We start from the raw sequence: 26,721 nt of genomic DNA, 5'->3' as shown, positions 1-26,721 counted from the left end.
TTGGAACTAATAAAATAGCGGAGATTTGATACTGGCAGGAAGTTGTGAAATGCTTGAATGATCCAACAGATGGTGAAACTCAAAATCTCTTCTGGCCTCTCAGCCCTCTAGGCTAGTGTTGGCTCAGCATTTTTATTTCCACATTTGAGATATTTTAGGATTTTTATTGTTATGCTAATATATAATTACAATTATATACATATAGGTCTAGTATATATGCATATGTGGGTGTATATATATGTTCATATGCATGTATGTTGCTATGCATTGTTTACTAATTCTCTTGCTAATGATTTTTTTATCCACTTTGTCTTTATATAGCATTAGTTTTATTAAGAAACAGTTATCTTTATTAAGAAAATAAATAATAAACTAATTATTCAATGGAAAACTATATAATTTTAAATTTGGAAGTGGTCTGGGAGTTTCTTGTCTCCTGCCATTATAGCACTCGTTTATAAAATACTCATGAAAACTCATCCGAGGTTGAGGAGCTAACAAATGTGGATTGTTGTTTTCTCGTGGGTGCAAGTTAGTTCACAATAATCAATGAAACCATTTGCCACTTTGATTTTTTGTGTGCTTTTTTGTTGTTGTTGTTGTTGTTCTGGTGTATGATTAAAGCTTCTGCCAATCTTTTCCCCTTTTAATACCAGTTAATTTGCTGAAATGTTAAAATTATCCTGAATTTGCTTAATTGTCTTCAGATGGTTCAAAAAAGCATTATGTACACGGAGACCCTTCGCCACATTTGTCAGAGACCCTACTCTACCTTTCTCTCACCTCCCTAGCCTCAGTTACCTTGTGCATATGTGTATGTGTGTGTGTGTGAGAGAGAGAGAGAGAGACAAAAGAGAGACTGAAGTTTTTAATATTTCATCTTGAAATTGTGATGGAACATGTTTCCCTGTTACTTATGCCACAAAGTGAATCATATTTGCCGAATTTAATAACTCAATGACTCAGCAAATATGATTTATTGAACGTCCTGAACAATAGTCTTTCTTTTCCTCATTCACATTCTCTACAAATTTTAAGCCTTGCTGTTTGAGAGTGATAAAGTTTCTCTTCATTTTAGAAAAACATAGCATTGCTGTGTTTCTAAGGCGTACTTTAGAAAGTGAGGTCCTTCTAAATTGTACTTTCTAAAGTGAACTCTTCCACTTTCTAAAGCGTGCTTTAAAAACATAGCAATGCCATGTTTCCCTCAAATGGGCGTTGCGAAATATAAATGTTGTTTCTAGCCCTAAATCAGTATTTTTGTCTAACCTTCCATATTTCCTTAGTTTTCCCAAATATTGTCATCTACTTAAGTTAAAATGTAAAATTATGCCGTGCTACTGTGCCTCTTTACCCTACCCGCTTTTAAGTTACAAAGAGCTAGAGTTTCATTTATTATCTTACGTATTCATCTATTCATGCTATTGCCTTAAAATTTATTTTAAAAATATTAAAAACATAAATAGTAAGACGGACATTGCAAAGTAAATCTGACCAGGGACAATAATAAACTTGCTTGGAACTTACAGAGTCTATTCCAATAAGTTTTATACTGTGTAAATTAATAAATTATGTCCCATTTTAGTATAATTGTTACCCAACTGTTAGGTCACACAAGACATAATACTAACTTATATTTCTGCAACCGGTTTTATTTTTCTTATATAAGTAAGTCAAGGCAAAATTTTTATAACATAGTTTAGAATATAAAAAGAGCCACACACAATATATTCTGCAGTGTGTTTTTCAAACTTTTAGATTATGTTTTTCTGTCAAGATTGCCATCTTGACTTCGCTGGTTATATCTCTAAGAAAGTGTCATTTATGCCTCCAGCCCACCTAGATCAAAAATTTCTCTAGATAATTAAAAAATAATCATTGTATTTAGAGAAAAAAATACTTATTTAAGTTTAACAATGCAAAGAAAAAAGATTTTATGTTGGTGATCGTTTTATCTCAGTGAATAGCTGAGGTTAAGATACTGAACTTTTTCATGCCACTCTGTGTAGTGCCAATTGTTAATTCAATTTATTTTAATAAATATGGGTACAGAGCTTTAGAAATATGTCCCTTATTTCACTATGCACAAAAGGTGCTCGCAAGAAAGGTAGTTTTGTTAAGCTGAGAATTTCTGATTTTATTTCATTTGTTCATTTCATTTTATTTGCCTCTTTTACTTTTAGGATTATACAATTATTCAACTCTGTTTAAAAAGTGATGTGCTATGCTACCACTCTGCCAAAGCCACTAGAACTGTTTTGTAGAAATAACCAGAAGGTTCAAAGACACATATACCTTAAGAAACGAAATTTAACAAATGAGATGGACCTTATTATTTATTAACTTCAGTGTTGTGTTTGTTTTTGTATTTGTTCATTCTATACTCTTTGAACAATAGAAGAGGAACAACATGAAAGAGGAGATATTAATCATTCATTCAATCATACAATTTCCTTTTTGTCATTTTTCTTCATTCTCTCATTTTCCTAGTTGGAGAAAGTTTTGAAGACAAACAAGTAGGAATATGGTGAAACCAGAAAGACTGACTTAGATGAGAAATACAGAAAGCTGATGATGCTAGTTTAGTAGGCTGTTTACAGAGCTGTTTTAGATAAAAGGTCTGGACTGACCCTAAGGTGCCTCGATTAAATGCAGAGTAATTACATCTTGATTTGGTTGCTCTCCTATATTTATCTTCTTGTCTCTCTAGATATGTAGCTGCCTCATATGTTCTGTCACTGTGCAAAAGGGACCAGACTCTTTGAATTCTGTTCTCCTTAACAGGTGTGGTTCCTATTGGCTAGTGGGCCATTATTTCAGCTTAAAGAGTCAGCTGTTGATCTAATTATCCGAACAAAACGATTCCCCCTAGATGTGAATAAACTTAAGCTTCTAGTGGGAATATTTATTTTAAAAAGGATTTTTACAGCACATGCTAACAGAATTCTGAAGTAATCAGAGGTGATGATATTGAGAATAAGTGCTTCTGTGTCCTTCATTTCTGTTTTAATTATTCTAATTCAATCCAGTTAAATTATAAGGAAGGTTTTTTTTTAAAAAAAATAACAAAAGCATCAATATTACTGATACATATCATTGCTTCTCTGTTAAACTTTGCAACGGTACGCCATAGTGTTTAAAGACACATAACTTGGCAAGAAAATGGGAGTTAGCATAGAGAATTATAAATATTCAATAGTTTTTAAAATCTTTTCAATTGTAAGAAAAAATGCTAAACTGTGTTTATTTCCTTTTGAGTTTTGTGTACCATACTGTGGAACTCATGTCTTTCATGTGTGGTATTTAAGACATTTAGATATTTAATGAAATATGTGCAAAGGTATGTTGTTCTGTGCCGGAGGAATGTTACTAGTATAAGAAGTAAATAAGAAGCAAAAAATAGCAACAAAATGAAACAAAACAAAATAAAAACACGAATTTTGAATGTATTTCTCAAGTACTGCCAGCAGATGCATTGTTCCAAGGTACACCTTTTTCATTTCTTTGTCATTTGTTGACCTCAGAAACAAAAGCTGATCCATTAACTCATTCTCTTTAAACCAACTTATCTTCAGAATATCTTCTCCCTGATCTGCTCTTATTCTTCTACTTTGCTTTTATTATTATTTTTATTATTATAGAAACCCAAAAGAACTAGCACAGCAAAACAGAACTCTACTTAAAAGACAAAAATATATAATGACTAAGTAGTCTAAGACAGAATATTCACAGAAAGCAGGAGAGAAAAGCCAGGGATTGTTGTGTCTAGCCTCAGATATTACGGAAGGACAAGTACACATTTAACTCTACAGATTTTTGAGTCAACACAGTCCTGGGTTCGAATCCTACTCTGCCATAAACTAGCTATGTGATCTTGGAAATATTAGTTAAGCTCTTGAAAATGAGTTTTGCTTATGTTATAAAATTGTTAAAACATACCTCTCTCATGGGATTGGTGTAAATGGAATGAGATAATGTGGCTAAACTACTCACACAGTGCCTTGTACTAAACAATATAAAAAATATTTCTGAGATTCCGAGCATGTTAAAGGCAAGATTAAGGGTTAAAACCATTGGACAAATCCAAGCCAGGAGTTTTGTAAGGCATAAAAGCTAATATATAGTATTTCTGAGGTGAAATACTATATTTGAAAAAATCAAGATCTGCCCCAGTAAACAAAGCCTCTTCACCTTCCAAGATTATGAGCTCAACAGCTATATTCACATCCCCTAAGAGGAAGAGTTGGTGACAACCAAATTGTCAGAAAAGGATGAACATAAAGGTAACAACTAACAATTTTTTATGGCTGTTTTACCCGTGAAAAACCATCAGTATCGTTAATAAAGGTATCAAGAAATACAAAGGAATTTAATGTTTTATTTTACATTAGAGGAACTATTTTAATGACATAAATATATGAACATAATTGAACTGCATATAAAAAGTGTTAAACCAATATTTAGCTATCTAATATATTATTGATAGCCCTGCCTTCATGTACGTTTCCTCTAGGGAAAAAAATAGAATTATTCACTTTCTACAGATATTTAGTGTTCTTCAAAGTATCTTTGTTATTAAATTAATTTGAGAGAGGGAGGTGGTTAAGAAAACATTGCTTTATACCAGTACATATAACCATGTGATTTATAATAAATGCAACTGCAGTGGCAGTATATTTTCTGGATGTTAATAGCCTGAAATCCCTTTCAGTAGCAGCATTAATCAGTCAAGGATGGGTTGTTTTATGGTCTGTAATGGCCTTTGTTGATAGATGGAGATTTTGTTTACAGATTATTCTTCATTGAACCACCATAGATTGCAAGCTATGATTCTTAAGAGATATTCTCAAAACATAAATTATGCTGCCAAGAAACCTGTTCAGAGCTAAATTAAATTAGATAGCTGCATTTTTTATGAAGCATAGGTAATGGAGCACTATACTACAAATGTCTTTTCCTGAGACATTGGTGTGGAATATCTTTAACACAGAATTTTTTCCTAAGAAACATTCCTCTGCTTGTGTGCAAGTTTATGAGCCTACTTGTTGTTCCTCTCCTGAGTAATTTATGTAGAATACATAACATTTGAAATGTATTTATGATGTTTGACTATTATAATGAATATCTGCCTTCAGGTCAGACATTATCAAAAATTTTCATTTTTAAAAAATGAACAAAAACAGTAGTGCTCATTTATATTTTCCAAATGTCTTCATAATGTTGAGTATACTGACAATTCAGTAGTAAAGGTTTTAATAATTGTTGCACTCAATGTTTTGTTTCACATTGAATAATTTTTTTATTGTACCTTCCAGGGAAACATTATTTGTGGGCTTGTAGTACGTGATTATCATTCATGTTGATTCTAATAATATTTTGCTCACATATATCTTATAGATTGAGTACAGAGTCTAAAAATTTGGGTACGATTATACTACTTCAGAATATATTTTCATTTCCCAAATGTTATTGACTTTTAAAATTTCTAGCTAGGGACTGATTTTTTTTTCTCATTTCTTCTTCTTTTTTTTTTTTAATGGAGAATAATATAATAGCTGTGGAAAACAAATGACTGTATTTGACTAAACTACACTAAACAAGCCAAGACACCCTTAATTTAATTCAATGTGAAAGTTGGAATTGTAAGAGAACGTAAATCATGACTTCTTGAAGAATATTACCGGACTAAGTCACATCATTTTGTTTGATGACTTTCTCCTTTTTGTATTTTTTACTTTGTTAAGAGAGGGCCTCTGTCACCCAGGCTAGAGTGCAGTGGCGTGATCACAGATCACTGCAGCCTAGATCTCCTGGGCTCAATCTATCTTCCCACCTCAGCCTCCAGAGTAGCAGAAACTATAGGCATGTGTCACCACACCCAGATAATTATTATTATTATTATTTGTAGAGATGAGGTTTCACTGAACTGCCTAGGAGGGTCTCAAACTCCCGAGTTGAAGCATTTCTCTCACATCAGCCTCTCTAAGTGGCTGGACTATAGGTGTACCCCACCATGTCTGCTATTTTTTCTTTTTTTTATTTGGTAGAGACAAGGTTTTGTCATGTTGCCCATGCTGGTCCTAAACTCCTGGGCTCAAGCAGTCCGGCCACCTTGGCTTCCCACAGTGCTGGGATTACAGTTGTGAGCCACCACACCTGGCCTCTCCTTTAATATCGAGCGAAGTGTTTGCATACAAATCCCCTCAGATTTTTTTGCTCTGAAATCCCCTCAGGGCTATGCCTAGTCCTCTTTTTGGCTCTATCACTTTTACTGTGTTTGTCAAAGAAAAGTATTTCAAGTTAAAATATTATTGTGAAAAATTCCTTATGTGTGCATGTCTTCTCACGATAACCAAAATGATGTAGGCAAAGCCTTTCCAAAGTGCAGAATTATTAGGTTGGTGCAAAAGTCATCACAGTTTTTTGACATTACTTTCAAAGTCAAAAACCGTGATGACTTTTGCACCAACCTAATAGCCTGATAAGCAGTGTCTTGCTCACAGTGGGCCTCATGGCACCATAACTCTTCCTAACCATCATTCTTCATATATCTGTAAAAATTATTTGTAGTAGACAGTAAAAACCTTAAAGTTACCATCGATTTATTGAGCAGTCTAATATTTATTGTAATAAATATATTAAGATAATATAAATTTTAAAATATCCATTACCCTCTAGTCTATTATATTTTCTTAGATTGAATCGTTATGCTAAGGCAATTCGAATGGTGAGGACTATGGGTTGATTTCTAGTCTTAACCTGAAACAAGAATAAATTTGTCATGCAGACAAATTTGCAAAATGTTCAAAACATAAACATATGCCAGGAATTGAGAGGTCTCTGAGGGCAGGGACCTGGATTTCCTGTATGCCTTTCCTTCTCTTCTCTCTATTCTACTTCTGCCATTCTTTAATATTTTTCCACATTTAATAATGCCACATGTTATATATTGGGTAGTGGGCAGGGATATGTAGAAAATCATATTTTTACCCCAGGATCCTCTACCAAGAATATTATTAAATTTAGAAATGTAAACATAATAAAAAAATTCATTTTCACAAATAATTTTTAGCATTATTTTAATTTTTTAAAATTACAACAAATATTAAGTATGTTACTTTGGCAAATAAAAGACCTCTATTACTCATATTAATAAATCTTCTTAGCCACCTGAAATTAGTATATCTTTTCAAAAAATTCACTATATTTTTATATGTATTTGCAGCCACTCACCATTTAGCCTTAGTTTTATGACTCTAGGGAATTCTTCATTAAAAGCTTTAGAATAGTCAGACTGCGAAACAGAAGACAGAGCTTTATAAGGCTGTTCTTGCATAAACCTGTTCCTCTCTCATGCTTCTGTGAGGAATTCTGTGATACTTTTGGTTTCTGATGGGTTTATGTGACTTGGCCTTAAGTTTGGGCCATCCTTTAAACAATTAATCTGTGTTCTCTGCCACATGCTTCCAAACAAGTGTAGCTTGACTTCTTTTATGATTTCTGAAAACCCTTCAGCCTACAGAGACACGTACACTTAGGCTTTTGGTTGCTGATTCCAGTTGAGGACAATACCAATTTTTCTACCCTACATCCAAACTGGCATCTTTCCACAATCTTGATCCTGACCCATTGCTTCCATGTCCAAGACAGCAAAAAATTCTAAAATTTTTATTTTGTTTCATTTAGTTTCCTTCTCTCTTTCTGATGGCAAGGAGGACACAAACTAGAGAAGCATCTTTGGGTAGTATGTGAAGGCTGCTCAAAGGAGTTGTAATTATTCTCATATATCTCAAAATTGAAGATGATTCTTGTGCTCTATGAAGGGTTTCTATTAGTTGCTTTTAGAGTTCTTAGTTTTCTTTCTTTGTATTCTCATCCACGGCAGACATTCTTTGGCAGCAATTCTCACCTCTCAGGAAATAGAATCATCACTACAATGGCCAGCTACTACAGACAAACTAAGGTACATTGAGAAAAAATGCCCAAACATATGGGTTCTTCCCGGGTCTCCTCCACTCTACCTCCCCGTTCACCATTCACCAGCTACCTACAACAATAAAGCCCAGTTTCCAGATTCTCCATGAAAGCAGTTAGACTACAAATCAAACATTCTAAGTTTTCTATCTCCTACCTGAAGTCTGGCTTCTAACTCACTGTCTATGAGAGCTATTGGTGTTGCCATTCACTATTTACGTGTGGGCTATAGAAAACAAAGCAGCCATTTTAAACAGGCATGTGGATGTTTCCACAAATTCTCCCACTTGCTCACTCCAGGGATAAAAGCAAGCGTCTAGCTTCAGTCTGGAAGGAATTGATCTACATATCTACCCCCTTAACTTTTCCAGCTGCTACCTGAGGAACTAGCTTCCAACTGATGTGTCTATGAGAACTAAAAGAAACCAGCATCCATTAGGCCCATGGAAGCTACAGAGATCAAAGCAGCAGTTTGAAAAAGTGTGTGGTTTGAATGAGCTTGCAAACATTTGCCATAGCTCTTCTCCCCAGCTCAGTTCAGCATGAGCAGGTTATACACCCAGCTTTTCACTGAGGAGAGAAGAAATTGGAAAATCCGTTTAGTGCCCCAGTATTTATGGCTACTACTAAAAAGGATCAGTATCTCACCTGTTTCAGGGCAATTATGAGAGTTGACATACTCTGGACACCCAGAGACCACTCAGAAAAAAAAGACAGCCTTTTTGAAAATCACAAAGCTTTAAGAGGTGCCCAGAATTTCCGGCAGGGCTAAATTGTGAGGGTCTTCCCACATATGACACCAGCCTATGGAGACTGGAACAAGTGACTGTTTTAGATAATCCACAGACACCAGCAGATTCGGTAAAGGAAAAATGAAGAAATAGATACGTTCCAGATAAAAGATCCAGCAAATCACCAGAAATCAACCTAATATATTGGAGATACATGATTTTCACAACAAATAATTCAAAGTAATGGTCAAAAAGATGTTCACCAAGTTCAGAGCAGCAGTGTAAAACCTGCACGTGTGCCACTGAACTTAAAATACAAGGTTTATTTTTTTAAAGAAAGCGTCAGTAAACATCAACAACAACAAAAAAGGTTCACTAGAAATCATCCAGAGTAGCAAAGAGAAAAAAAAGAATGAAAAAGGAAAAAGAGTCAAGATAGCTTAAAACCCTATGGGAAACCATCAAGTGGACCAATATAAGCGTTATGAAAATAGCGAAAGGAGAAGAGAAACATAAAGTGGAAAAAAGCTTGTTTTTAAAAAAATAACAACTTGTCTTTGTGTCCTACATGGTCTAGAAAAAATAAATAAAAAGGATAAAATTTTTTGAATGACAAAAACTTCCCAAATTTGAGGAAGGAAATAAACATCTAGCCCCAGAAAGCCAAAAGGGCATCAAATCAGATGAGCGCAAACAGATCCATACCAAGACACATTATCATCAAATTGGGAAAAGTCAAAAACAGAGGGAATTTTGAAAGCGGCAAAAGAAAACCAACTTGTTATGTGTTAGGGAACCCTCCTAAGATCATTGGTGGATTTTCAGCAGAAACTTTGCAGGCCAGAAGGAAGTTGGATGATACATTTAAAATACGGAAAAAAACAAACACATAACTGCCAATCAAAATAGTATACCCAGAAAATTATCCTTCAAAACTTAAGACAAAATAAACAAAAGCTGAGGGCATTTATTGCCACTAGACTTGTCATATAAGAAATGCTAAAGGGAGTACTTTAAGTTGAAATCAAAGGAGGCTAAAGAACAATATAAGAGCATAGAAAACTCATTGGTAATGGTAAATTTATAGAGGCAAATAAAAAATACTATATTATTGTAGTTGTGGCAGGTAAATCACTTTTAATTCTAGTCTAAAATTTAAAAAAGTGTTAAATATAGCTATAACTAAAATTGCATCAATAGATACACATACTAAGGTATGTAAATTCTGGTATCAATAATCTATAATGGAAGTAAGGTAAAAATGTGAAGTTTTTGTGTGGAAGAGAAGTTGTTACCAGTTTTAGATTATTATAATATATTTTATATAAGACTCATGTCAATCACACAGAAAATACCTATAGTGCTTAAAAAAGAAAATCTGCTACCTATAGTAGTTAAAAATCTAGTTATAAAAGAAAAGGAGAAAGGAATTAAAGCCTATCAAACAACAACAATAACAAAAAAAGAAACACAAAATAAGACATCAAGAAAGAAAAAGAGTAAAGGAACAAGAAAAACAGCAGTCAGTAAAATTTCAATAGTAAATCCTTCCCTATCAATAGTTACTTTAAATGTAAAAGGATTAAACTGCCCAATCACAGGATATTAACTGGCTGAAAGAATAAAAACTTGGCACCAACTATTTAAGGACACCCATAGTTATTTTCCATAGGATGGAAAAATATATATTTTATGCAAATGGTAATGAAAAGAAAGCAGAATGGCTATACTTACATTAGAAAAAATAGACTTTATGTCAAAAACTGTCTCTAGGGGCAAAGAAGGTCATTACATAATGATAAAAAGGTAAATTCAACAGGAAGATATAACTATTGTGAATGCATATGCAGTCAATGTCAGATCTCAATATTTAAAGCAAACACTGACAGAACTGAAGAGAGATTTACAGCAGCACAATAATACTAGAAGATTTTAATATTCCACTTTTAATAATGGACAGAACATCCACAGAGAAATCAATGGAAAACAGCTTACTTGAACGATAGGAGAGACCAAATGAACCTAAGAGACATCTACAGAACTTAGAAGATTGTGCATTCTTTTCAAGCACATATGGAACATTCTTCACAATAGATCACCTATTAGATAACAAAACAACTCAACTTTAAGATGATAGAAACTGTATCAAGTATCTTTTCAGGTCACAATAGAGTGAAAGTGTAAATCAGTTAACAGTAAAGAAACAAGAAAATTCACAAATACAGGGAAACTAAACAATACACTCTTGAACAATCATTGGGTCCAAGATTAAATTTAAGAAATTAAAAATTATCTCCTGACAAAAATGAAAAGAAAACATACCAACAGTTGTGAGATATAGCAAAAGTATTTCTGAGAAGAAACATTATAGCAACTGGGCCCAATCTGTTTTCCATTGCCAATGCACTACTGCTAAAGCTGTGCAATATCAAACATCCTCTCCCTAGGCTCAGGGAGCATCTTGGAAGAAGAGAGAATGTGAAATTGTAAAATCTGGGTCAGAGACGTGGAGTGTACAGGCTAAACCAGTTCTGTGTTAAATGCTAATCCAACATGTTGGCTTTTCATTAACCTCGGTTCTGGAAACGCCTCTGAGATTTTTACTCTACTACTGTTAAGAGCACACACTTACCATAAATTCTGACCAAATTACTTCAATTCTCCATACCTATGGTATATATGCCCTGGGTTCTGGGGGTTAATGGCATGGGGATCCATCATCTTGTCTCACAGCCACCTGAGACATGGCTTCTGTTTGTGAATACCTATTAAATGTTTCTGAGGAAGAAAAAAAAAAAAAGAAATATCTCAAATAAACAACCTAAAAAAATAACTAGCCAAAGACAGAAAAAAATACATACTAACACAAATATTATCAGAAAGAAGGAAATAATGCTAATTAAGGCAAAAAATAAATTTTAAAAAGGATATAAAAGCTATTTCAAAAGTCAACAAAACTGAGCTGTTTTTTGAAAAAGATAAATAAAACTGACACATCCTTTCCTAGAGTAACCAAAGAGAGAGAGAAGACTGAAATAAATAAAACTGTAAATGAAAGAGGAAACATTACAACAGATGTCTCAGAAATAAAAAGAGCCCTTAAGGGACTGCTATGAATAAATATACACCAACAAATTAGATAAATGTGAAGTAATAGATAAATTCCTAGAAAGATACATCCTACCAAGATTGAAGAAGAAATAGAAAGGACAGTCCAGCACTGCATGGCTTTGTGGGAGAATTCTACCAAACATTCAAAGAATTAATAATATTTCTTAAACTATTTGAAAATCTAGATGATGGAACACTTACAAACTCATTTCATGTAGCCAGCATCAACCTGATAACCAAAGACATCCACAAGAAAAGTAAACTACAGGCCAGTAAACTTGATGAACGTAGACTCAGAAATGCTCAATAAAATACAAGCAAACTGAATGCAACAACACATTGAAAAAATTGTACACAATGACCAACTAGGACTTATCCCTGGGGTGCAAGGATGGTTGAACATACATAAGTCATTCAATGTGATACACTACATAAACAGAATGAAACACAAAAACCATATGATCATCTCAATAAGTTGTGGAAAAATATTTGTCAAATTTAATACCTATTTCTAATTAAAAAAAAAACTCTCAATACAATAGGTGTAGAGAAAACCTATCTCAACACAATAATAGCCATATAAGGAAAGCCCACTGATAACATAATAATCAATGGGGAAAACCCAAAAGCCTCTCCTCTAAAATCCTGTACAAGACAAAATTTCCTGCTCTTGCCACTTCTAGTCAAGATAGCACTGTAAGTCCTAGCCAGAACAATGATACAATAAAAAGAAATAAAAGACATTCAAACTAGACATGAAACAGTAAAATTATCTCTGTTTACAGTTGACATATAGGTGTATAGGCAGAAAAGTCTAAAAGTCTCAATGACAACCAAAAAATGCTATAATTAATACATGAATTTAGTAAAGTTGCTCTAAATAAAAGTAAGTGGCATTTGTATAGGCTAAAAATAGGTGATCTGAAAGGAAATTTTAAAAATCCTATTTATATAATAATAAGAATAAATACATTGAAATATATTTAATCAAACAGGAAAATATATACACTGAAAATTATAAAGTATTAATAAAGGAAAATGTTTACTTTTTGCAAAATACAGTATTTTTCTTTTTTAAAAAACTTGTAGGTTTAGGGGTATATGTGCAGGTTTGTTATATAGGTAAAATTATGTCATGGGGGTTTGATATACAGATTGTTTAATCACCTGTGTACTAAGCACAGTAGCTAATAACTACCTTTTTCTGATCCTCTCCCTCCTCTTACCCTCCACCTTCTGGTTGGCCTCACTGTCTGATTGTTGCCTTTGTGTCCATGTGTTTTCATCATTTAGCTCCCACTTACAAGTGAGAACATGCAGTATTTCTGTTTTCTGTTTTTCTGTCCCTGGATTAGTTTGCATAGAATAATGGCCTCTTGCTCCATCCATGTTACTGCAAAGGACATGGTCTCATTCTTTTTATGACTGCATAGAATTCCGTGGTGTATATGTACCACATTTACTGAAATGAACATATGTGGGCATGTGTCTTTATAATACATCCATCATATTCCTTTGACTATATACCCAGTAATGGGATTGCTAGGTCAAATGGCAGTTCTGTTTTTGGCTCTTTGAGGAGTTACCACACTGCTTCTTACAATGGACGAACTAAATTATACTCCCACCAACAGTGTAAAAGTGAGCCCTCTTCTCCACAACCAGGCCAACATATGCTACTTTCTGACTTTTTAATAAAAAGCTTTCTGACTGGTGTGAGATGTTATCTATTGTGGTTTTTATTTGCATTTCTCTAATGATCAGTGATGTTGAGCTTTTTTAAAATACGTTTTTTGGCTGCAAGTATTTTTTTGTTTTTGTGTTTGAAAAGTGTCTGTTCATGTACTTTTCACACTTTTTAGTGGGGCTGTTTGTTTTTTTCCTGTAAATTTGTTTAAATTCCTTATAGATGCTAGATAATTGACCTTTGTCAGCTACATAATCTGCAAATAATATCTCCCATTCTATAGGTCGTCTGGTAACTTTGTTGATAGTTTCCTTTGCTGTGCAGAAGCTCTTTTCATTTATTTTTTGACTATGTTTCCAATATAACCTTTATTGAGCAAGTACTGCTGTGACATTTCACATCAATCAACATAAGATTGCAAACTGTCCATGTCAACGAGGTTCTCCCATGAAGAGAAGTCCATTTTAAATGCACCAGTGAGGTAAACATAATTATTCATATATAGCTTTCTTAAGGCTAAGAGAGTTCTGTGTTTCATTTATTGTTTTTGGCTCAGTTGGTACTTTACATAATACATTTCAAGACATCTCCCCCCCGAGTGACCCCCTTCCAACAGTGCAGGAAATTGGTAAATTTCCCAGGTACATACCGTATCATGCATTTGAATCCCCCAAAGACTGAGGGGGGAGCAGACTGAGCTTGCATGCAGTCTTCTCATATTGCACAAAGTAAAATACAATGTCTGGAGCCCCCATGGGAGAATCTGTTCTGTTTTGAAGCTGTCAATCACATGCATTTTGAAATTGTCATATGGCTTAAACTTTTGCAGTGGACTCAAATCTTAGTCACTCTTTGTGACTTCCTTTATTATGGCATGTGAAGTGACATTTTCTACCTTTTAGTAGACCCTGATTTCTCCTCAAAGGTCTCCTCATGTTCTTCGACCATTTGAGTGACGGTTACAGATTTAGTGATGTATTTGGTAGCACCATCTCCCCCTTCACTGGTGATTTTTTCTACTCTTTTGGTCACCACCACTTTATCTTCACTTTTATCACCCACCTTCTTTTCATCTGCTGGGCTCAAATCTAGGTCATTGGTGACAATGCCTTACTCCTCTTCCCTCCCACTGCCTTTTTCCTTGGTCTCCTGCTCTTCCTTCTCTTTTCCTTCTACCTCCCCTTTGACAGCTAGGTCTTTCTTCCTGGATTCCTTGGAACCTTTATCACTCCCTTCCTTCTCATTCCCTATCTCCTCCCACTTTCTCCTTCTCTTTCTCCTGTTGCTGTGGCTTCCCCTCTTCTTTGGTCTCTTTCTCCAAGTGCACCTTTACCAATTTGGTAATGGTGACCGCCTCCTCCATGGCTTCCTCCTTTACCGGGGGGACTCAGCTTTCTTCTTCTCTGGCACATCCTTTGGTTTCTTTTCCTTTTTCCCTACCTCTGTTCCTTGGGAGCTTTCTTGATTTCCTTTTCTTCCTCTTTCTGTTCACCTTTCCCCACTTCTGCTTTTGACTTTGCCTCTTCCATTGGTGATTTCGGCACAGGAGACTTGGCTTTTTCTGGCTTTTCCACCTTGGTGTCTGCCACCAACTCCTCCTTAGTAGCCACTTCCTTACTCTTTTCCTCAACTTTCTTTTCCTCTTTAGCTTCGGCTTCCTCTCCTTCACCTTCAGCCTCCGTTTCTCCTTCTTCCTGCTCACTTTCCTCTTTTTCACTAGACACTTCCTTCTCACATCGTCCCTCTTCATCTTGGTCTAACTTAGCGCCCTCATCTTCTTCCTCCTCTTTTTCCTTTTCCCCTTCTTTCTCTCCATTAACTTCAGGTGCAGTTGCTTTCACTGGAGACTAGTTTATCAGTTTTTCAATTAGTTTGTCAATTTTTGCTTTTGCTGTGATTGCTTTTGGCATATTTTCCATGAAATCTTTGTTAGATCTAGTGTTCAGAATGGTATTGCCTATGTTGTCTTCCAGTGCTTTTATAGTTTTGGGTTTTACATTTAAGTATTTAATACATTTTGAATTGATTTTTGTATATAATGTAAGGAAAGGGTCCAGTTTCAATCTCTGCATATGGCTAGCCAGTTATCCCAGCACAATTTATTGAATAGGGAGTTGTTTCCCCATTACTTATTTTTTGTCAGTTTCCTCAAAGAGCAGATGGTTGTAGCTGTACAGACTTATTTCTTGACTCTGTTTTGTTTTGTTGGTCTATACATATGTTCTTGTACCAATACCATGCTGTTTTGGTTACTGTAGCTCTGTAGTATAGTTTGAAGTCAGGTAGCATGATGCTTCCAGCTTTGTTCTTTGTGCTTAAGATTCCCTTGATTATTTGGACTATTTTTTTGGTTCCATATGAATTTTAAAATTGATTTTTTTTTCTAGTTCTGTGAAGAATGTAATTGCTAATTGGATAGGAATAATGTAATTGCCAATTAGATAGGAGTAACATTTTATCTACAAATTGCTTTGGGCAATATGGTCATTTTAACCATATTGAATCTTCCTATCCATGAGCATAGAATTTTTTTAAAATTTATTTCTGTTATCTCTGATTTCTTTTAGCAGTGTTTTGTAGTTCTCATTGTAGAGATCTTTCACCTTTCTGGTTAGCTGTATTCCTAGGTATTTTATTCTTTTTGTGGCAATTGTGAATGGGATTGTATTCCTGATTTGACACTCAGCTTGGCTGTTGTTGATGTATAGCAATGGTAATTATTTTTGTACATTGATTTTATACTTTGATACTTTGCTGAAGTTGTTTATCAGCTTACAGAGCCTTTGAGCTGAAACTGGGCTTTTCTAGATATAGAATCATTTCATCTGCAAACAGGATTAGTTTGACTTCCTCTCCTCCTATTTGGATGCCTTTTATTTCTTTCTCTTGCCTGATTGCTCTGGCCAGGACTTCCAATACTGTGTTGAATAGAAATAGTGAGTGGAGAAATCATGTTTTTGGTGCTGGTTTTCAAGGAGAGTGCTTCCAGCTTTTGCCCATTCAGTCTGATATTGGCTGTGGGTTTGCAATATATGGCTCTTATTATTTTGAGGTATATTCCTTTAATACCTAATTTGTAGAGAGTTTTTAACATGAAGGGAAGCTGAATTTTTTTCAAAAGTCTTTCTGCATCTATTGAGATGTTCATGTGGTTTTTGTCTTTGCTTCTGTTTGTTTTATAAATCATATTTATTGATTTTTGTATATTGAACAAACCTTGCATCCCAGGGATAAAGAATGTTGATTGTGGTGGATTCATGATATAGTGCTGGATTCAGCTGGGTAGTATTTGGTTAAGGATATTTGCATCAAAGTTCATCAAGTATATTGGCCTAAAGTTCTCTTTTTTGTTGTTGTGTCTCTGCCAGGTTTTATTATCAGGATGATACTGGCCTCATAGAATGAGTTGAGGAGAAGTCCCTTCTCAATTTTGGGGGAAACATTTCAGTAGAAATGCACCAACTCTTCTTTGTACATCTGGTAGAATTCAGAAGTGAATTCATCTGGTCTAGGGCTGTTTTTGCTTTGCAGGCTGTTTATTACTGATTCAATTTCAGAATTTGTTATAGTTATCTTCGGGGATTTAATTTCTTCCTGGTTCAGCTTGTAAGACTGTATGTGTGTAGGAATTTATCCATTTATTCTAGATTTTCTAGTTTGTGTTCATAGAGGATTTCATAACAGTCTCTGACGGTTATTTGTAGTTTTGTGGGGTCAGTGGTAATATTCCCTTTCTCATTTATGATTCTGTTCATTTGGATGTTCTCTGTTTTCTTCTTTCTTAGTCTAGCCAGTGGTCTATCTATTGTATTAATGTTTTCAAAAAGTCACCTCCTGGTTTCATTGATGTTTTGAATGGTTGTATTATGTCTTAGTCTCTTTCTGTTCAGCTCTGATTTGGTGTATTTTTTGTCTTCTGCTAGCTTTGGGTTTTTTTGTTGTTATTTTGTTGTTTTTCTCTTGCTTCTGTAGTTTTTTAACTGTGATATTAGGTTGTTAATTTGAGGTCTTTCTAACTTTTTGATGGGGGTGTTTAGTGCTATGAATTTCCCTCTTAACACTGCCTTAATTGTGTCCCAGATATTCTGATATATTATGTCTTCATTCTCACTAATTTCAAAATACTTATTGATTTCTGCCTTAATTTCATTATTTACCCAAAAGTCATTCAGGAACAGGTTGTTTAAATTCCATGTGATTTTATGGTTTTGACGGATTTTCTTGTTCTTCAATTCTATGTTTATTGTGCTGTTGTCCAAGAGAGTGGTTGGTATGATCTCGGTTCTTTTGCATTTGCTGAGGATTGCTTTATGTTTGATTGTGTGGTCGATGTTAGAATATGTGTTGTGTGTACATGAGAAGAATGTACATTATGTTGTTTATTGGTGAAGATTTATGTAGCTGTTTTGCAGATCAATTTGGTCCAGTGTTAAGTTCATGTTCTGATTATTTTTGTTAATTTTCTGCTTAAATGGTCTGTCTAATACTGTCAGTGGGGGTGTCAAAATTTCCCCCATTATTGTGTAGTAGCCTAAGTCTCCTTGAAGGTCCCTAAGAACTTGGTTTATAAATCTGAATGTTTCTGTGTTAGGTGCATATATAGGCTAGTTAGGTCTTCCTGTTGAATTGAACCCTTTTCTATTATACAATGCCCTTGTTTGCCATTTCTTATTTTTATTGGTTTAAAATCTTTTTTGTCTGAAATTAGGATTGCAATAATTGCTTTTTTTCTGTGTTCTCTTTGCATGGCAGATTTTTTCCATTCCTTTATTTGATTCTATGGGCATCACTGCATGTCAGATGGGTCTCTTGCAGACAGCATACAATTGGGTTTTGGTTCTTTATCCAGCTTATGTTCTGTGCCTTTTAATTGGGAAAATTACTTCATTTACATTCAAGGTTAGTATTAATGTGTATTTGATATTGTTATCCTGTTGCTGTCTACTTATTATGCTGACTTGTTTGGTTTCTTTGTATTGTTACTGGTCTGTGTTCTTAAGTGAGTTTGTGTGGTTGCTGGTTATGGTCTTTCCCATCCATATTAATGCTTCCAGCAGCTCTTGTAAGGCAGGTCTGGTGGTAATAAAATCCCTCAGCATTTGCTTTTCTGAAAAGGATCATATTTCCCTTCACTTAGGAACCTTTGTTTAGCCAAATATAAATTTCTTTGGCTAGAATTTCTTCTCTTTAGGTTATTGAATATAGGCCCCAAATCTCTTCTGACTTGTGGGATTTCTACTGAGAGGTCTGCTGTTAGTCTGATGGGCTTCCTTTTGTAGGTGATCTGTCCTTTCTCTCTAGCTACTTTTAACATTTTTTTTCTTTCATTTTGACCTTACAGGACCTGATGATTATGTATCTTGGGGATGATCTTCTTGTGAAGTACTTTGTGGGGGTTCCCTTCATTTTCTGAATTTGAATATTGGTGGTTAGGTTGGGGAAGTTCTCATGGATGATATCCTGACTTATGTTTTCCAAGTTGCTTTCTTTCTTCTCATCTCTTTCGGGGACACCAATGAGTCATAATATTGGTCTCTTTATATATTCCTATATTTCCTGGAGGTTTGCTTCATTCCTTTTTATTCTTTTTTCTTTATTCTTGTCTGACTGTCTTATTTAAGAAAAACAGTCTTTGAGCTCTGAGATTCTTTCCTTAGCTTGGTATTCTTCTCTTAATACAATTGCATTATGAAATTCTTATAGAGTGTTTTTCAGCTCTATCCTGTCATTTATGTTTTTTGTTTTTGTTTTTTCTCTACTGGCTATTTTGTCTGTCACCTTCTGTATCTTAATATTGTGATTCTTAGCTTCCTTAGATTTGGTTTCAACATTCTCCCAAAACTCAACGATTTTTATTCCTATCCATAATCTTAATTCTATTTCTGTCATTTCAGCTACCTCTACCTCATTAGGAATTCTTGCTGGAGGGCTAGTGTGCTCATTTGGAGGAAACAAGGCACTCTGGCTTTTTGAGTTGTCTGAGTTCTTGCATTGGTTCTTTCTCATCTTTGTGGGCTGATGTTCCTTCAATCTTTGAAGTTGCCATCCTTTGGATTTTTTTTCTTTTATTCTATTTTATGACCTTGAGGGTTTGATTGTGGTATAAGGTGTGTTCAGTCACCTGGCTTTGTTAGTGGAAGACTTCAGGTGGCCAAGGCTCAGCTCAGCACTCTGCATTGTGTGCTCTAACTCTGGGAGACTGGTATCATACACCAACTATTACCTGTGGATCCTCAAGTTCAGGAACCTGCTGCACTGGAGGGGTCAATGTGATCTCAGACTGCTGGTCACAACACTCTAATGGCTACTCTCAGCCAAAGCATTTTTTAGGACAGTCATAGTAGGATGTGACCACGTTTGCATGTACCAGCAGCATCCTCCATCCACATGGAAGATGACAGCCTCTATGTGGGTGTTTGTATTAGTGGCTGTGGCTGTATGGTTTGGGAAGGTGGGGGGCCCTGCTGGCAATGGTGTGCACATTTGTACTGGTGCTGGTGTTAGCACAGGGATAGGGTGCTAGTGGTCGCAGTACCGTGTGCACCCTCTGTGAGCATTCTTGCTTACAGCAGTGACCTCTCAGGGATGGGAGTAGATACACTGTTTTCTCTGCTTAGTTTCATGCCGGTAGTCTTGGCACAGGAGTGGAGCACTGGTGGTGGCAGAGCTGGCAAACTATATGCCCTCCAGTGCTCCAACGAAAATGGCAGTGCAACAGGGGGAGAAGGGATGGGGCACACTCAAGCCAGCAATAGTGGCATGGCATGGCATGGTACATGTGCACACATGCACTGTCAGAGAAGGAAAGGCTAGGTCTGTCTGCAAACACATGTACAGGCAAAGAGATGTACGGGGATCACTGGCAGCAAGTGCCTGCAGGCAAAGCAGTATGGGGGAGGCTGTAGTGTGGGTAGGGCATGGGCAGTCTTATATGTATACACAGGGTTTGCTCTTCTGGAGCACTCTCCCAGTCAATTGCAGTCCTCCAGTGCAGGAGCAATGAGGCAGGTCCCCTTGAGGTGCCTGGGGGGTGCACTGCCAGCAGGTATAGGCAGGCTGGGGCCCGAAGAGAAGATAACACACCAAAGGGTGCTCAGGGGGCCTAGCTCATCTCATGGGCAAGACTGCTCTACAGAGTCTGCATTCACCCCTTTCCTTAGGGCTAATGTCTACTATAGGAGCAAGTCAAGCCTAGGGGGATGGGCATCCCTGGCTGTTCTCCACTATAGACACTCCTGCACCAAACCCTGTGGGCTCTGCTGCAGCTGGAGTTCTGTCCTTACCACTTCACTAAGTAGCTTTCTCTGCCAACTCAAGTGTCCATGGTGGCTGACGAGACTCCTCCTGCTAGGATTCCAGAGGCTCATGGTGAGAGTGAGTTGCTCCTTGCTGTTCAATCACCCCCTCCACAGGAGTTGCTGGGAGCCAGGAATGAGTCCTGGTGTGTGGTAGCCACATGCAGCATTCCCAGCTTCATCTCCCTTTATCCCATCTTCTGTATCTTCTCTCTATCTGCTCTCAATGCCTTCCCTCTGAAGATTTACTAGGGGTAAACCCATCTTCCTGATGTCGTGGTCCCTCTGTGAGAGATGTTTCTCCTGGCTGCATCTAGTTGGCCATCTTGGAGGAGGAATCAAGGAAAAATGTTAAAGCATAGATAAATGAAAAAACATTCATCCATGGAAAATAAAGTTTATGAATTGAAATAATTAATATTGTTTTAGTAGCTATACTAGCCAAAAGGAATCAACAGGTTCATGCAATCTCTGTCAAAATTCCAGTGGCATTGTTTACAGAAATAGAAAAAAAATTCTAAAATTTATATAGAACCACAATAAACTCCAAATAGCAAATAGTTAAACCAATTTTGAGCAAGAAAAGCAAGCTAGAGGCATCACACTTTCTGATTTCAAAATACTTTACAAATCTAATCAAAACTGTGGAATTTGCATAAAAACAGACATATAGATTAATGCAAGGAAATAGAGAGCCGAGAAATAAATCCATGCACTTAGAGTAAACCAGCCTGCAATAAGGGCACCAAGAATACACATTGAGGAAAAGGTATTTTCTTCAATAAATGGTGCTGAGAAAACTGGATATCCATATATAGAAAAATGAAGATGAGCTCTTACCTAATACCACATACAGAAATAAAAATTAACTTAAAATGGATTAAAGACATAAACATAAGACTTGAAACTGTAAAACTATTAGAAAAAAGCCATCAGGAAAACAATTCTTGGCATTTGTTCTGGCAATGATTTTTTTGGATATGACAGCTAAAGCACAGGCAACAAAAACAAAAGTATAGAAGTGGAATTGCATCAAACTAAAAAGCTTCTGCACAGTGAAAGAAACAATCAACAGACTGAAAAGAAAACCTACAGAAAATATTTGCAACTGTATATCTGATAAAAGGTAATATTCAAAATATATAAGGAGTTCACAAAACTCAATAGCAAAAAATAAATTTACAAAAATGGACATTAGTCCAAAGATGTACAAATGGCAAATAGCTAGATGAAAGATGACAGGTCAATAGGTAGATGAAAGATGAAAGATTAACAACATTAATTATCAGGAAATACAAATCAAAACCACAAAAATGTATCACTACATTCCTGTTTGAATGGCTATTATCAGATGACAAAATATAAATTTTGTGACGGAAGTGGAGAAAAAGGAAGACATATTGATGGGAATGTAAATTGGTGTAGCCATTATGGAAAACAATATGAAGATTCCTTTAAGAATTAAAAATGGAACTACCAAATGCTTCAGCAGTCCCACTTCTGAGTCTTTATTCAAATGAAATAAAATTATTTTGAATCAATATTTGCTTTAATTTTCATTTCAGCTTTATTTATGATAGCTATGGTATGGATACAACTTAAGTGTCCATGGACAGATAAGTGAATAAGGAAAATGTGGCATATACCTATTGTACAGCATGGTAACTATATATCTAATGTACAGCATTAGATATGTTGTACAACATGGATGTGATGGATATGTTAATTAGCTTGATTATGATGATCATTTCACAATGTATGCATATACAAATATCAAGTTGCACACCTTAAATATTTCATTTTTACTTGTCAGGTATACCTCAATAAAGCTGAAAAAAGAAAAATGGAAGTCAGGAAGGAAGTTGAAGGAAGGAAGGAAAGGAAGGAAGGAAAGGAGGAAGGAAGGGAAGGAGGGAGGGGAGGAGACAGGAGGAGAGAGGAGGGAAAAGAAAGAAAATAAGTGCTCAAGGAAACATGAACTCTACAATGGAACAAATGCTTATTTTGCTGTGCTTTATGGATTTAATTTTAACTTGCATATCGATAGTTTGAATATCACTTTTGACATTCATTATCCATTGTTAAAAACAGAAGAAAATACCCATGCATGGTTTTGTATGCTCCATATTTACCACTGTGTTCACAAATGTAAGATGCTGCCATGATATTTGCTTCTCCTTGGGATAGCCTCGAGTGTAGGTCGTAGTTTTTTTGGAACATTGATTGTCGTTGAAAATTCCGTGGAGCATTGTCATTGTAAATTCCTGTACACTTGAAGCTTCAGATTGGGTTCTGATAAGATTGGGTCATGTTGAGCATAGTTGGGACTGAATGAGACATATTATTTTTTATCAGATTGTAATGACAGGTTTAAAACAGTTGCTTTCAGATGAATGATAACTATACAAGCTACTTTTTTCATATTTTTGAGATCAGAATATTATGAAATAATTCAAATTTCCCAAATATGTAATATAGAAAAATTCTAAGTTTCATTTTAATTTTTCATCCTATTTTTGGTTTTATTCATTAGATATTGGCATGTTGTAGTTCTTTTCAAAATGTATTTTAAAATTGTTTTCTAGCTGTATTAGTTATCTATTGCTGTCTTAGCAATTTATCACAAAAATAGTGCCTTAAAACAACACAAATGTATTATACTTCTGTAAGTCACATGCTTGACACAGGTCTGACTGGATTAAAATCAGGTTAAATTGGTAAGACAATGCTACTTTCTGGAGGCTCTAGGGGAGAATCAGTTTTTTCGATCTTTCTAGCTTATAGTGGCCACCCACATCCCTTGACTTCTGGACTCCTTTTGTTTTCAAAGCTAGCAATGTTACATTTGCTTGCCATTCTTCTACAATCACATTTCTCTCACTGACCACAGCCAAGGAAGGTTTAATATTTTTAAAACTAATGTGATAAGATTGGGTCTATCTAGATAATTTGGGACAATTTTTCCATATGGAGGTTCTTAACTTTAAACACATCTACAAAGTCCTTTTTCCAGGTAAGGTAACATATTCCAAGGCTCCTGGAATTAGGTAATGGACATATAACAGGCCATTATTTTCTGCATACCACACTAGGCACTAGGGTTCTAGGGGCTTCAGGCATTTGGCTAGTGGCTAGGTTCTACAGATGAAATAGAGACAAATCCGGTATGTGGGTATATATACATAAGTAAAAATACATTCCGTTCTGCTAATGGTATTATTTTTACTTTTTATGACATTGAATGTTTACCAACTACATGTACACGTAAATACTATTATTTCTGAGTTTTTATACCCCTTCCCAAATGAGGTAACAGAAAGATATTTTATTTTTGTGTCTTGGTTTTTTTGTTTGTTTCTAATTTGTTTGTTAGCTTGTGTCATACAGGGAAGTCACATGTAAATGTGAGGATTTAGAGGGTGCAAAATGCTTTCACACAATTTAACTCATCAGATTCTTACAGCAATCCCTTTAGGTAGGCAAAGCACTTTTACTCTGCTCTTCTCTCTTCCTGTAACAGATGAGGGTCTTTAACAGATCTCTATCAGAACAGGAAATAACGTGTTCCCAGAGTTACACAGCATCTAGTGTTGTGCCACTTTGCTCAGTCATTATTATAGCACATCTAACTAATGTTCTTGAGGAAAATAATTCTCCATAGGTAATATTAGGCTGCCAGAAATATTTAAGCCATTTTTGGAATGTTGGTCCCGAATATGTGTAAATCTCTGTATTCTAAATAACCATTTATATATTGGCGCTAATAAATGATGGAATGCAGAAAATTAAAAAAGTCATCCAAAACATCTAATTTAAGCAAGAGGTCATTTTTGGACTGATATATCAGATCTGACAGACAGCGAGGGATGATAAAATCCAACCAAGTTTTGGAGTCAGGCAAATGTATTCGGTCACTTCTGAGTTATATGACTTTGAGCAAATCAGTTATGTTCTTTCTACTTGTGTTTTTCTACATATAGTATGGGCATGATAGCACTTTATTGTCATATGGGTGCAAAACAACATAGATGAAAGTGTTTTATTGTTTAAAAATGTTTTATTGTTTAAAAGTTCACTAAATGGAAAAAATAATATTAAATTCATCCTTAATAACACTTTAATCTGGAGATAAACAAATAAAAGCCAAACTGGGAAAGTGATTAGCAGTTCTGTTTGTCATACAAAAAGACAAATTGGGAGTCTTTTCATTGTCCAGGAAAATATATACTGCTGACTAAGATAATGACAAATGCTCATTGCCATGGTATATATATTATTCCAATACACATAATTTCATGTCAAGGGGATATTTCTTTATTCTTATGTAATGAGTGGGCCAGGCATGGTGGCTCATGCCTGTAATCCCAGCACTTTGGGAGGCTGAGGTGGGCGGGTCACAAGGTCAGGAGATCAAGACCACCCAGGTTAACATGGTGAAACCCCGTCTCTACTAAAAATACAAAAATTAGCCGGGTGCGGTGGTGGGTGCCTATAGTCCCAGCTACTCAGGAGGCAGAGGTGGGAGAATGGTATGAAGCCGGGAGCAAGACTCTGTCTCAGAAAGAAATAAAAAAGAATGGTTGCTATATGACAGACAATGTTTGGTAATCTTGAAATATCAATGAATAACACACACAAATATGCCTGCTCTCTTAGAGTCTACATTCCATTGATAGACATGAATGATAATACAATTAACAAATAAGTTAATAAACAAAGAGTTCATATAATATGCCAACAGGTGATAGGCACTGTGGATAAAACAAAATAGACTGGCCAGTGGGGGTTCAGAGAGAGCATAAGAAAACTGGAACATTAAGTACAGGTTATCAGCTAGGCCTCCTAGAGCAGAAGATGTTTAAATACCAGCTGGATTGAAATAATTACCTAATTTTATTTCTTGAGGAATAGTGTTCCAGGGAGAGGGAGCAGAAATATTAAGGTCTCAGAATGTTTGTTGTGTTTAATAAAGATCAAAAAGGTAAGCATGACTAGAAGACAATAAATGAAGGGTAGATTGCTAGGAGATGAGATCAGAGAGAAATGGAAGGTGGGATCTTTTGAAACAGTGGAAATTTCCTTTAAACTATTCAAAAATATGTGTTGAGTAATGATTACTAACATCAAAATTATTTTTTATAAAATCATGTCAGATTTTTTCATCTCCTTATAAAAAAGCAAAAATATGTACTGAGTATCTGTGTTTGGGAAATAACAGAGAACAAAACAGACAAAAATTCTATTACTTTCTCAAACTTTTGGAATTCATTTGAAAATATACCCATGTTTATAATATCACCATTTTTTTCCACTAGCTGGCAGCCATTCTCAACTCTTTTACAAATTATGGCACATCAGTCCAGGTGTGGTGGCTCATGCCTGTAATCCCAGCACTTTAGAAGGATGAGGTGGGACAATCGCTTGAGCCCAAGAGTTCAAGACTAGCTTAGGCCACATAGTCAGACCCTGTCTTTACAAAAAATAGAAATTAGCTGGGTGTGGTTGCATGCAACTGTAGTCACAGCTACTTGGGAGGCTGAAGTGGGAAAATCGCTTGAGCCTGGGAAGTAGAGGCCGCATGGAGCTGTGATCACGCCATTGCACCCCAGGCTGGGCAACAGAGTGAGATCCTGTCTCAAGAAAACAATAACAACAAAACACAAAGTATGTCACATCACTGATTCTTACAGACATAACTATATATTCCCTCACATATCTTCACACAGCTTTAAACCTGTTGGTTATGAAAAACTCCTACATTTCATTTACAAATTAATATGAAAATGTATATCTTAAAGTAGGATCACAAGAGCACTGATAAGTGTCTTTAATCATGTAAGTGAAAAATGTATTTTTACCAAAGCTAATGTAGTTATTTTTAATTGACCAACAAATATATTGTCATTACTATTATATTATTGGC

General features: G+C 35.5%; 1 protein-coding gene and 1 pseudogene across 9 annotated transcripts in view; one reads left to right on the top strand and one right to left on the bottom strand.

The window, feature by feature from the left end:
* Positions 1 to 26,721, top strand: part of PCDH15 (protocadherin related 15) — a 1,819,045-nt gene that overhangs the window by 1,013,772 nt on the left and 778,552 nt on the right. The window lies entirely within an intron of this gene.
* On the bottom strand, positions 14,345 to 20,126 carry LOC129480195 (neurofilament medium polypeptide-like; annotated as a pseudogene).

The sequence above is a fragment of the Symphalangus syndactylus genome, chromosome 4 (genome assembly GCF_028878055.3).
Source record: "Symphalangus syndactylus isolate Jambi chromosome 4, NHGRI_mSymSyn1-v2.1_pri, whole genome shotgun sequence".
Taxonomy (NCBI): domain Eukaryota; kingdom Metazoa; phylum Chordata; class Mammalia; order Primates; family Hylobatidae; genus Symphalangus; species Symphalangus syndactylus.
Note: the sequence above shows the minus strand (reverse complement) of the source record. Positions and strands in the feature narration are given on the sequence as shown.